The 12,163-nt window shown below is 45.6% G+C and overlaps 1 protein-coding gene across 1 annotated transcript in view; it reads right to left on the bottom strand.

The window, feature by feature from the left end:
- Nucleotides 1-12,163, bottom strand: part of Zfhx3 (zinc finger homeobox 3) — a 348,026-nt gene that overhangs the window by 283,723 nt on the left and 52,140 nt on the right. The window contains exon 2 of the mRNA XM_029480865.1: nt 903-1,278. The gene's annotated coding sequence lies outside the window, so the exon portion shown is untranslated. The remainder of the gene's footprint in view (nt 1-902; nt 1,279-12,163) is intronic.

Below are 12,163 nucleotides of genomic sequence, written 5' to 3'. Positions count from 1 at the left end.
CCCACCCCCACCTCCCGTGATCCCTCCCCCTCCAGAAAACCGAGTATTGTTTCCATCCAGCCTTGTGTTGAAAGGAAGCCTCTCATTTGGCATTGACCTCCTGAGACAACTTTGGGGAGGGCAAAGAGCAGAGAAGAGAAAGATCCTGTTCTCACTGCAAACAGGAAAAGTAAAGAGGAAAAAAAAAACAAAAAACCAAAAAACTACGCTGTCTCCCCACAAGGTTTTGCTGGGCTGACCGTGAACTGTTCTGGTACATTCCATCAAATGGATGCCTTCATAGCGTCAAGTCAAGCGCGAACTCTGTGTCTGGGACTCCCACTCCAGGGACACACACGTGGGCCAATGGCGCGCACACGCTTCTGTACTCGCACGCCCTGGGAGAGCACTTATATGGCCTCCATAAGGCTAAGTAATAAACACTTTGTCTTCACCCTGCTATTTATGGGTTGCTTGGGGCATCCTGTTCTCTCCACTGCCTTTACCTGAACAGACGGCTCCCGCAGACTGGGAGTTTAATGGGGACAACAGTAAATCTGTGGGGCTTTGTGTACCCTCCTGTTCCTGCTTCCCCGACCACCCCGCTCTTTGCAGAGAAAGGCTGATCCACAACCATCCACTTAGTCTCCGGCTCCCTTCCTGCGGGTTAAAGCCCTTTCCCTTTGTCCCTGGGCCCTTGTCTTCTTCCTTCCTTTCAGACATCTCTCTAGGACATCTCTCTAAGCTATCCCTTTCTAGTTTGGCTCTCCCAGGCATCTCTTTTCTGTAGGCAGCGGTGGAACAAACAACTCTGCCAGCAACAAGACCAACTCAGAAAGCTCCCAGCCGACTGCTCTCACCCCAAAAGCTCTTGGGAAATGGCATGCATGCACACACAAAATCAAAGAGATGATCCAGCCTACCTGGCACTCACTTCCGAGTTCACTTAAAGACCTTGTGCTTCCCCTTGTCCAGAGTGGCTGGGTTACCAGGAGGGATAGATGTTCATCTGGAAGCCAGACGTGTCTCCCAGACAGCAGATGTCAGACAGTTGCAAAAGAAGAGGTTGGAAGAGCCCAGTGGATGTGAAACCACAGCTGATCACCTTGGTCAGTTTGGGGAGATGGGGGACTTTGCACTCAGCTTCCTGTGGGGATTCTCAGGACTCTTGGGGTTGACAGGTCCTCTGAGGAGATGGAGTCACAGTTGTACGCTGACACCCTGCAGGCCATCACGCCATCCTGGAGCCCGGTCATCTCTCAGCCTCACCTTCATCTTGGGCCAAGTGGTTGGCTGTCTCTTGAAAACAGACAAGACAGAAAAGGGTGCGTTAACTTAGCCTCTGCCCACCGAACGCAGTTCGCCATTGCAGTTCTGATTAAATACAGGACATTATCTCACTGTAATGCCCTCCTGGCGGGGTTCCCAGGAAAATTCTAACTAATCATAAAAATAGAAAGAAAAACGCAACCTAAATTCCATTCCTCGTCTTAAATGAGTGATGTGTTCACTTTTATTTATTTTTCTGGAAGCGAGGCGGGAAAAGAAAATGAATTTTGGGGCTTAGAAAAACAAGCTACTAACAGTACTAAGTATAGCTGAGCACTGGTGCAGACAGCTCTGGGCTGGCAGATGGAGCGGGCATAGCATGGGTGCATCCTGGCTGCAAACTTGGAGTACAATCCTGGAACACCTGGCAGTGCGTTGTCTCAGCAGGGTAGAAGATGGACAGAGGTGTGGAGCTGAATGCAGACACACGTGTGCACCCGAGGACACACAAACACAGGTATACACCACTCATGCTAGTTACCCAGTAGCTTTCTTATTGCACTAGTGGGTAAGTGCCTGTCCAATCCTCCTAGTGACCTTTGACCTTCCCCTTGGACTATTCTTTCTGGATGCATGGGATGGTTTCTATGTCAGCTTCTTAGGAGACCCCTTAGGAGATCAAGCAAGGGGTATCTCAGTTGGTAGAGTCCTTGACTAGCATACACGCAGCCCCAGGTTCAATCCCAAACAGGCGTAATGGCATGTGCCTGTAACCCCAGCACAGGGGTGGGGGTGGGGCGCAGCGGGGCAGAGAAAGGAGGAGCAGAAGTTCCAGGTCACCTTTGGTGACATAGCAACAGTAAGTTTGGTGCTAGCTTGGGATATGTAAGGTTTCATCTCCGAAAAGAAAGACAGAACAAACAGAAGCTTGCTTTAAGAATTCATAGCCCAAGTCCAGGCCAAGGGTGGACATTCTAAACTGGTCCTTCACCGAACTGTAATTGATGCAAAATGGCACTGTTGGTTAACTTGGTGGCTGTTCATTCTGTCACCTCATTTGTATCCTACTAACTCTTCAATAAAATCCCTGCTGGGAAGGCGGTTGACGGTCTGCCCACCAGCACGTGGTACGTGATGTGATTGTTGGCAGAACCCAGGCTTAGCAGCAACCAAGAACTGGGCTGTGAGATCATAGCTGGGGGGCCACAAGACTGACAAGCTCCTCCCTGACAACGTTTTCTCGTTCCCTCTAAGAAGTATTTGCAAGCTACACCACAGGAAGGCTCAAAATCCCCAAACCCGGCTTCTGATGACTCCTCTGCTAATGTTCATGGATGAGAAGAAAGTCAAAGACACGCCCACACGCCACCTCCGTCCCTCTGAACCATTAGCACCCCCCCCCATCATAGATCTAGCTCTGGAAATGGGCAGTGCTACTTGATAGCCAAGTTCTAGCTGGGCTAATTAAGCATACCGAGCTAATAACCTTCCATTTTGGGACCAGTATTATTCATAATTTAATGTATTGTTGCTGAAACATCAACCTTTCGACAACTGGCAGGTTGCCCACAGCAGCCCAAGTGCTGACCATCTTTCAGTAAAATGAGTATTATTGTTAAAACAGGCATAAATCATTCATGGCTGCAGCTTTTGTGTTAGGCCCTACGTGAAAATAAGCAGTAAGCCGGGTAATTTATTTACCTTTTGGCGATTATTTTTTATGATTTTATGATCATATTCAATGATTCATAAATATTGGCCAGGTGCCATTTTGTAATCATTCTACATTTTTAACGATTGGTGAAGGTGGTTCTGTTTTTCATCTTTAAAACTTTCAGGATTGATACTCAGCAACTTAATCCAGACACCAAGGCAATTTTATTGGACCAAAGGGGGTGGGAAATAACAATGTGTCCAGGCCCCTTCATTTGAACAAACCCCTTTCAACAGAACCATTTGGAGTGTCTAATGTGTTATATAACACCGCACTCGGGGCGACAAAGTTTCTTTGAAGTTTAACACACAGAGGGGGCCTCGAAATTGGAATAAGAGCCCAGGAAAAACAGTTAACAAGCTTCTGGTTGGGAAGATGACGGGAAGGGGGCTATAGAGCAGGAGGAGGCCTGGAGATGTTGGCCCTTAGCCAAGAAGGTTGGATTTGACTCTAGCCCTACTCCTACCACCTGGTTGGGGAATGTGCTTATAGTCCCCTGCGGATCTGGAAACTTCTTTATTGCCCTCCTGGCTGCCTGCTTCTGCTGCCTGTGTCAGCTTTGGGCTCCCCAAAATGGTTCCAGAAAAGTAGACTTCACCGCCCCCCCTCCCCCCACGACCCCCATGACATCAAGCAGGAGCTGAGAGCTGAGGATTGGTTGGGACTCGAAGACTCTCATCCTCTCACACTCTCTACCATCCATCCCTTTACTTTCCCAAAACAATGAACACAGAACTCCTAGTAACACTTTTACCTGCTAAGCCATCAGTAAGAGGCAGAAGGCAGAGGAGACAGGATGGTGGGAGGAGTCAAGCGGGGAAATGGCAGAACAGGTGACAGCGCCTTAACTTGCTTCCTAAAGGCAGGAGCAAGGTTTGTCTGCAATTGAACTTGCCTCTAGATCTCATCCCCCATCAGCTGTGTTGGCCCAGAAGGGCATCAGCCAAACAAAGCTGGCACCTTTGCCCCAAACATTGATGATAAGATCTCAAAACATAGCCATGGGTATGTGTTATCAACAGACTCCCCCATCCATAGAGGAGCCCACGCAGGAAGAGAGGAACAGGTTATAGTGTTCTCTGGAGTGCTTGGGACCTAAAAGCCCCAGGGACTGGTGGGGTTTTTGTTTGTGTGTTTTTGCTTTTGTTTTTGTTTTTTCCTACTTTCTGTTTCTTTCCCCACTTCCAGCTTTCACAATCCTTCTCAATGGCTTTACCTGGCCAACTTTCAGGAATTGGTTCTCTCCTTCTCCTTTGTTTGAGGCAGGGGCTCTCTTGGTTCTGCTTCTAGGACACACACCACAGACTAGCTGACCTGCAAGCTTGTGGCTGGTTCTCCTGTCTCTGCCGAATCGAATCCCACCTTGTCAGAGGAGTGCTGGGATTATAGATGTGCACCTCTGCAGCTGGGGTTCTACCTGGGCTCCAGGGATCAAACTTGGTCCTAACACTTTTACCTGCTAAGCCATCTCCTTGGCCTCTCATATTAGTGACTTTTAAGTGTGGACTTCCAGCTCATTAATCACATCCAGGATGTTAGGCAACTATTACTATATTCTGTTTCTAAAGTTTTTTCATTACCGTAAACAGAAACTCTGTCTTCATTAAGCAATCCATCCCTCCCGCCTCCTCCTCTACCTCAGCCCCTGTCCCTGGAAACCTCTAATCCACTTTCTCTCTGCAGATTTGTTCTTCTTGACAGCTCATATAAACGATATACCGTACAATATTTTTCCTATTGTGCCTGGCATATTTCGCTGAGTGTAATGTTTACAAGGGTTTATCCTTGTTAGAGCATGTAAGTGAACTAATTCTTTTTTATGCTCATTAATGTCCCAGTGTATATATACATTTTGTTTATCCATTCATTAACTGTGGTCACTTGGGCTGTTTCTACAATTTAGCTATTGTAATATTGCTGCTATGGCTATAAATGTACAAGTATCTCAATCCATACACACACACACACACACATATATACATATATTTACATATATACACATATTTACATATATACACATATTTACATGTATGTGTGTATACACACATATACACACATACACACATACACACATATATACATATATACACATATTTACATATATGTGTGTATACACACATATATATACACACACATACACACATATACATATATATATATATGTCTGTGCTGTGGTATGCATGTGTTTATGTGTTCACAAGTGTGGGTGCATGAATGGGGAATGAGTGTGTACACATATGCATGTGTATAGAGCCTGCATCTGATGTTGGGTGTCTTCCTTGATGGCTCTTCACCTTATATACTGAGGCAGGGCCTCCTGCTGAGCCTGGAACCCTGAGGATGCCCTGTCTTTAGCTCCTACATAATGAGTCAGGCTGCCATGCCCTTCTGGCTTTTACTTGGGTTCTAGATATTGGAACTCCAGTCTTACTGAGCCATAGAAATGGAGATGGAGATAGAGAGGTAAGTGAATAAGTAGGTAGGTAGATAGACCGGCAGACAGACAGACAGACAAAACATGACCTCATTATGTAGCCCTGGTTGTCCTGGAGCCCTCTATGTAAATCAGGCTGGCCTCAAACTCACAGAGATCCTCCAGCCTCTGCCTCCTGAGTGCTAAGATTGAAGGCCTTCACTGTAACACCTAGTCACCCTCTTACTACATTTTGACCCTCGCCTGTTTTTTCCTTTAAAAGGTCACTCATAGTACATTACACACCTTGAGCTACCTTGCTCTTCGATGTTCTTTTGGCTTGTTTACCAGGTCTGGTCTGGACTAGAGTTATAAGTCATGTTTGCCTGGGAATTCCTCTCCAGCCTTACTGTTGTCTCATGGCTTCAGGGGGCTCTTCCAGCCACCCCTGTGCATTGCTAAGGCCAGTGCTGGCTGTGAATTCTGCATCAGTAACTTGCTCTTTCAACACAAGGCTTGATCAAACTGGCTGTTTCTCAGGTAGAGCCAAAGAGCCAATTAAGAGACAGCGTAACCTGGGATGAGTGAAATTCCCTTTCAAATCATGTCAGCCGGAGCAGATGTTGTCACGAAATTTGATGTTATGGATTTATTTCCTCATACAAAGTCTGAAAGGGGAAAATAGCGTAAGAGATGAAATACGAATTGGACATCTCTATAGAGTGTGAATTGGATTCAAGACAAAATATTGTGAATGGTTAATAGGGTCAGTCTAAGTATACTTGTTGAAATAATCTCTTGGATATGCAAATGTTCTGAGAACCACACTGTCAAATATCTATTGTGCCCTCTTATCTGTGTGTTCGCAGAACTCCTACATGTAATAACAAATGAAAACTGCGGCTCTGAAAAATAATGTCACCCTAAAATAATACTTTTCTTTGAATAGTAATTTTTTTTATTGTCAGAGATTTTTTATTTTTTATTTTTTATTTTTTTATTTTATGGTCGACGCACACTAGCCTGCTGGGTTCTTAACACCGCAGTCTGAAGATATTTTGAGAGGTGAGCGTAGAGGTGGATGGAAGTAGGAAGGGAGCAAGGCAGGTTGCATGTGCAACTTATCCTGGGTTGTACAGTCTGCCATTATCCCCCAGGAGGCCTTGGTATTCCACTCCCTCACCCCTCGGAGGAATTCTTCCTGACTGCAGGCCTCCCTTAGTAGAGTTCCCTTCCTTGGGGATGCTATCTTAAGGATCTCAGATACATTATACGGCTACCACCTCACCATACTGATCAGCCCATTACACATGAGGATGGGCCAAGGAGACCTCAGATGAAGGGGTGCCTGTCAAAGGACTCATTGATGACAGTTTCCAGGGTGCCGGGACCTGACTGATCACTAAAGCCATGTAGCCAGATGGGTTGGACTTCCTTCCCTTGCCCTCCCTCAGTTCTGAGAACTGGGTTCCTGGAAAGGGAATGGACAGATGAAACAGAGACAGGGGGACAGTAGAATGATGACCCCAACATACTACTCACATCCTAGAACAATCTATAACCCACCGTACTTCTAAAGTACATTTAGTACTACTAAAATGTACTTCGGATAAATCAATCAGTATCAACATTGACATAAACTGACCGATGGGTGTGATCTCCCCCTCCCGCCCTCACACTTTAGCCTAGATTAACTGTGCAAGAAACTGGCAGAATTTGACTCAAAGAAGTATTAGGAAATGGGAGAGTGCAAAACAATCCTCTTATCCCCAGTGATTAAGAACACCCCTCAGTTTTCCCAATTACAGATCGGGACTGATGCCTAGAATCCTCTAAAACAAGGGCTCTGAAGGTAAAACCGCTGGAAACGGCTGGCGCTTGGCATCTGCCCATTGCTCTGTATCACCTCCCCCTTTGGCTCTTGTGACCTTTCTCACTCCCATGTACTACATTCCCTGCCCACCACAACCCATCTCTCCTGGAATCCTTTCAGCTTCAAGCCCTGCTTGCCTTCTTCTCCCTGGCCAATGAGACACGCTTCTGCGATACCGTTTCTCTCCTTCTTCCATCTGAGTGCATAGCTGGAGAAAGTCTTTTGATGTGCTCCTCCTTATCAGACGTCCTCGTGGGATTAACCAAATATAACAATGAATGGGGTCATTAAAAAAAAAAATCTAAGCCAGGCAGTGGTGGCGCACGCCTTTAATCTTAGCACTTGGGAGGCAGAGGCAGGCAGATTTCTGAGTTCGAGGTCAGCCTGGTCTACAAAGTGAGTTCCAGGACAGCCAGGGCTATACAGAAAAACCCTGTCTCGAAAAACCAAAAAGAAAAAAAAAAATCTAAAAGGTTGGAACTTCTCAGGGGGCTTTGAACTCTTAGAATCAGCCCCTCCTGAAAGCTGAGAACATTGCTCGTATCATGGGATATGACAATCCTGCTCATAAGATAACACATGACTGTTGCAGCAAATCTCCAGCCCCAATAAACCCGGGGTTAAAACACACACACACACACACACACACTTTCAACTTGCTACTTTCAGCTTCTCTGGCCAAGTAGTTGTGCTCCATCCTTCTTCCACCTCTTCTTCCTCTGCCTTTCCCCTTCCCTTCCTCCACTCTCTAAGCCTCCAGCCCCACCTTTCCCTTCCACTGCCCAGTTCCTGGCTCTAGCCTTTATCTGACCATTTAGAATGGGGAGAAGGTCCTGAGGAAACAGAATTAATATCAGAATACAAACAGCACCAGAGCCACCCACAACACTGGACTCTGATAAGCAATGGTCTATGAGCCTTTTCTTCTCTGTAGGTAGGTACCGGAGCAAAGAATGGCGGGAGATGGAAGGTAGCAATTCTCTGCACCATATGTCGGTAGGAGAGAGAAAGAACCCAGGAAAAGTGCATTAATACTTCGGGAGCCTAGAATGCAGGGCTGGGAGGTAGGCGCTCTGTAATATTCTAACAAAACTCTAACAGCCTCTCCTAAGGATTATTTTAAAGCCACCAGAACTGTGTATTTTGGAAAGTAATACATTTGCTAATGGCCTGACAACTCTTGTTTCTCCACTCTGTCCTTGTGTGTATGTATGGGTGCACAGTAACACATGTATGCAATGTGTGTGTGCATGTGGGTACATACATATTCATGTGTGTGTATTTATGTGTATATATGAATGGTGAATATATATTCATGTGTGTATATATGTGTATATGAATATGTGTGTTCGTGTGTATATTCATGTGTGTGTATGAATGTGTATGTGCGTATGTATGAATGTGCGTGTGTCTATAGGTACATGCATGCACATCTCACTTATAAAGTCAACAACAACTTGGACTGTTCATCTTCAGACTACCTTCCCCCTTTTATTGTTGTTTTGACAACAGTATAAAGTCTTTAGACCTCACCAAATACTCTCCGGGAGCTAAAAATCTCCCCTGAGAACCACTCCTGTAAGAAAACTGTATCTCTGTGCCGTGTTGATGACCAGAATTTCTTCCACTTTCAGTTCCAGAGTTTTTTCATTTTTGTTAGTGACACTGCTGCTTTGTGTCCCTGACCCTAGGTTTTAATCCTCAGGTCTCAAGGGTTTTTCTGTGTAACAGCCTTGGCTGTCCTGGAACTCACTGTGTAGACCAGGCTGGCCTCGAACTCACTACCTCCTGAGTGCTGGGATCAAAGCTGTGCACCAGCACTACCCAACTCAAATAACTTGCTTTTGTTAGCAGGCCTCGCTCAGCATGACTGCGGGGAAATGTCTGTCAGCTTGAACAGGCGAATTTCTTCACCACAGGCCTCACGGCAGACAAGTAGTGATGTTTGTATAAATTGTTCCACCTTTGAAACACAAGCACGGTTATCAATTCTCTCTTTGGTATTTATGCCTTTCAATTTATCGGATTTTGCTGAGACTTAAATCCACACAAGACAATGCAAATCCACCCTGGGCTAGCCTTCCCTAACTCACTGTTTACCGTTGAGCAGTCCAAACTTGCCTCCTCTCCTCTCTCTAACAAGACCTGTGTGTGACCTCAGACTCCAGGCTGTCCTATCCCTTCCTACCTTGCAGTGTCTCCTCCCATTGGCAGCCCACATAACTATTGTTGCTGAGAACTAATTGCCTTCTCAGTCTCGTTTCCACGGGGCTTTGAACCTCCCCCTGCTCTGTCTTTTTCTGTATTCTATTACAGCTCAGTTGTTTGTGTATCTGAGCTCCTCTAAGAGTCCGTGAACACCGCTGAGGGCAGAGACTAGGTCTCATGCCTTTTTTTTTTTCTGTTCCAGTCACAAGGTCTAGAAAATCCTAAGAGTTCAATGAATGTTTTCCGGATTTTGTAAAGTAGTAGTCACCTTTTATGTGTGCCCTCCTCCACAAAGCCTTTTTACACAGAGAGTCTTTTTGGAGCTACGGCTCAAACTAGGCTTGTATCTGAAAGATACCGAGGGAATTTATGTAGAAGCGAAGGCCAGGAATTTAACCATTTAGTCCAAATCTCAAGCTAACAGAAAGTTCCTGATTCCTCTTCTCAATCTCCTTGTCTCATGGCTCACTGTTTCTTGGGAACCGTGGGTGTTGGATGCTATGGGAAAAGAAATGGCTAGACCCACTGAGACAAAGTAAAATTTTATATCAGGTTGTTAAGTGAACCCGTCTTCACCTGGAGTGCTTGGAGGTCTTCAGAAGGGCAGATAATGGAAGGGAAATTGACAAGTGTGGTATGTTTAGTCTCCATGCTTGAGATTGGAAGCTACCTCTGATTTCAAATATAGACATTTGGCCCAATTAGTCAGGAAAAGAGAATGCTGTCCCCTGCTCCCCTGCCCCTGTCCCCTGCCTTGTTCCCTACCCAGAGCTGTCTACAGGAATATTTGCCAATGAAGGCAGGCTAGCTTATGGTTCATAGGCTCAGTGATCTAGTAGCATGGAGACAGAGGTTTGGGAGATAGGTCAGTGGTTAGGAGTATGCCCTGTTCTTAAGAGGACTAGAGGTCAACAACTAGAGGTCAACAACTAGAGGTCAGGACCCACAACAGCCTGCAACTCCAGTTCCAGGGAGCTTAGTGCCTACTTCTAACCTACGCAGGCACTGAACATACATATTGTTTCAGGGCTTCTGTTGCTGTGAAGAGACACTGTGGCCACAGCAACTCTTATAAAGGAAAACTATTAATTAGGACTGGCTTACAGTTTTAGGCGTTCAGTCCATTAATCAGCGTGCGCGGGCATGCAGGCAGACATGGTGCTGGACCCGGAGTTGAGAGTTCTACATCTAGATCCACAGGTAGCAGAAGGTGACTGCTACACAAGGCCTGGCTTGAGCTCAAAGACTTCAGAGACCTCAAAGCCCACCTCCAAAGTGACATACTTCCTCCAACAAGGCCACACCTCTTCCTAATAATGCTGCTCCCTACGAGCCAAACATTCAGACACACGAGTCTATGAAAGCCATTCCTAGTCACACCACCACACATGTGTACAAAAAATTACTACCTCTATCATTTCTCTCTCTATATTATCTATGTGTGTCTCTATCTTTATATGTATAAATGAATTGAAAACATTAAAATTAAGTAAAAGCATAGAGACAGACCTCTAGAGAAAATTGTGAGTGGACTCTATTGACTTTAGACTCTGCATTCTCCTTATGAACTCATTGTTAACAGAGTTCAGCTACCATTTGCTTCTGGAAGCTTTCCTTGGCCACTGCCCCCTCCCCGTGTCTGCCCTTCTTCATACCCTGGAGTTTTATTCTATTCTGTTATCATATGCTTGAGTGACCAAGTACAATAGTTTCCTTCATTTGACAGAGAACTTCCTGAAGGCAGCAGGCACCCACCAAAATGTCACTGGACCATGGATGGTGTGCAGGAGAGAAACTCAGGAGTCCTTGGAATGAAGAGAACACTAAGTACCTGTTTGCTCCTCCCCAACCATTGGTTGTGCTCTGTGACTTGAACTCTTACGCCAATATATCCCGGGAGACTTTATTTTTAGATGGTCTTTGTGATTTTTTTTTTATTAGCTAAAAATACTACACATGGGGGCTGGAAAGATAGCTCAGTAGTTAAGAGCACTCTCTACTCTTCCACAGAACCCATATTCTATTCCCAGCACCCACATGGCCGCTCACAACCATGAGTAACTCCAGTTTCAGGGGATCCTATACTGTCTCCTGGGCTTGCAAGTTGTACCCAAACATAAACATTGTCACAAACACCCATACACATTAACAATAGCAAAACAAACCGAAAACCAAACCAACCAACCAACCAACCAACCAACCAAACAACCAACCAAACAACCAAACAACCAAACAACCAACCAAACAAAAAACAAAAACAAACCAAAACAAAAAACCCAAAAAACAAAACAAAACAATAACAACAACAACCACTTCCTGTTTTCTAAGTCACGTTTTCATGGCTTACACCCATGAGACCCTTATGATCTTTATTTCCTTGGATCCAGTCTTCTCATGACCTCCTCATCTCTCCTCCTGCCCTTATGCAAACGGACTTACCATTCCCTACCTCTGTGCCTTTTTTCTCCTCTTCTTGGGACACCAGGCTGAGCCATAACAGACAATCCCTCTTTACCCTGCCTTGAAGCCTCCCCAGCTCCCTCATCACCAGATGCATATTAAGGGCATCTCTGAAAGCCGGGCGTTGGTGGTGGTGCAGGCCTTTAATCCTAGCACTTGGGAGGCAGAGGCAGGCGGATTTCTGAGTTCGAGGCCAGCCTGGTCTACAAAGTGAGTTCCAGGACAGCCAGGGCTACACAGAGAAACC

The sequence above is a fragment of the Mus caroli genome, chromosome 8, assembly GCF_900094665.2.
Source record: "Mus caroli chromosome 8, CAROLI_EIJ_v1.1, whole genome shotgun sequence".
Lineage (NCBI taxonomy): Eukaryota > Metazoa > Chordata > Mammalia > Rodentia > Muridae > Mus > Mus caroli.
This window is presented reverse-complemented; position numbering and strand designations above follow the sequence as displayed.